The sequence below is a fragment of the Apostichopus japonicus genome, chromosome 23 (assembly GCF_037975245.1).
Source record: "Apostichopus japonicus isolate 1M-3 chromosome 23, ASM3797524v1, whole genome shotgun sequence".
In the NCBI taxonomy this organism is placed as follows: Eukaryota; Metazoa; Echinodermata; class Holothuroidea; order Aspidochirotida; family Stichopodidae; genus Apostichopus; species Apostichopus japonicus.
The window spans coordinates 5117541-5118610 of NC_092583.1; the positions used below are offsets into that span (position 1 = coordinate 5117541).

General features: G+C 38.6%; 1 protein-coding gene across 1 annotated transcript in view; it reads right to left on the reverse strand.

Moving 5' to 3' along the window:
* Positions 1-41: 41 nt before the first annotated feature.
* The window catches only part of LOC139965076 (uncharacterized), a 122803-nt gene continuing 121774 nt past the window's right edge, over positions 42-1070 (reverse strand). Inside the window, exon 19 of the mRNA XM_071967267.1 lies at positions 42-51. The gene's annotated coding sequence lies outside the window, so the exon portion shown is untranslated. The remainder of the gene's footprint in view (positions 52-1070) is intronic.

The window sequence follows — 1070 nt, forward strand, 5'->3', positions numbered from 1 at the left end:
ATTAAACAAACTCGTATTTTAATGAAATTGGTTTTATATTTTCCTGTATTTCCAATGCCCTACGATAGCGAACTTTAGTTTTCCAGTGACTGGCCTGAGTTTGCTGGTCTCGACATTTTCCAAGCTATGCCCTTAAGATATAAGTACACACTATGCCCTGAATTGAGTAAATTAATCCAGCCAAATTTCAAACCAATCCAAAAAGCACAGCATATGGAGAGATATGAAGGCAGTGGCGGACTGGCCACACGGGCATTTGGGCAATGCCCGGTGGGCCGGTTAGGCTGGGGAGCCTGGTAAAAATTACAGCCCATTTTCACAGTAGTTAATAGAATACATACATACAATACAGACGAGCTGCATAGAAATAACTGTGTGAATCAGCTCATGAAATCACCATGTTAGTTAGTCGGTGAGTTCGTAACAAAAGAACGTGCTATTGGCAACCCGTCCGTGTTAATGGATTTTATTTAGGATTTTTTCAAGCATGTTGTCACAAAATGCTTGATAAACTAAATAAAATCAAGTCTTAAACATATATTTTTGTTTACGTTATTAACTTTCCTCAGTTTAATCAAGTGTTGCTTCAGGAAAATTATTTTTGGGTCATTTTTAAAGGATTATTGTAACCTACAAAATAGAGAAATATAGCACCATTTTGTATCTAGGCATTCCTTAACTTCATAAAAATCTCAATGGCGAGGGGGACACCCAAATCCTCTTGGACCCCTCCCCCAGGACGGCGATCACTATGTAAGTAGCATATCAATGAATAATGGGCCGGTCTAGGTGGAAAATGCCCGGGCTGGTTTTAAGACCCAGTCCGCCCCTGTATAAAGGGGTGAATTCATCTCCAAAATATTCGTTCATTGCACCATGACAGTAATAAAATAAGCCTTTTCAAACTATTCCTCAATTGTTTTATTTATTTTATAGCTGTTGTCTCTACAAGCTCCTTGACAGTTTTATTCAGCTCATCTCAAGGTTCCTTTGACTTGCTCCTCAGTGAATAAATTCAAGTGTCCTGTAAAATCGATAGATGTCTTAGGAACCATTGTAACTCCAAACAG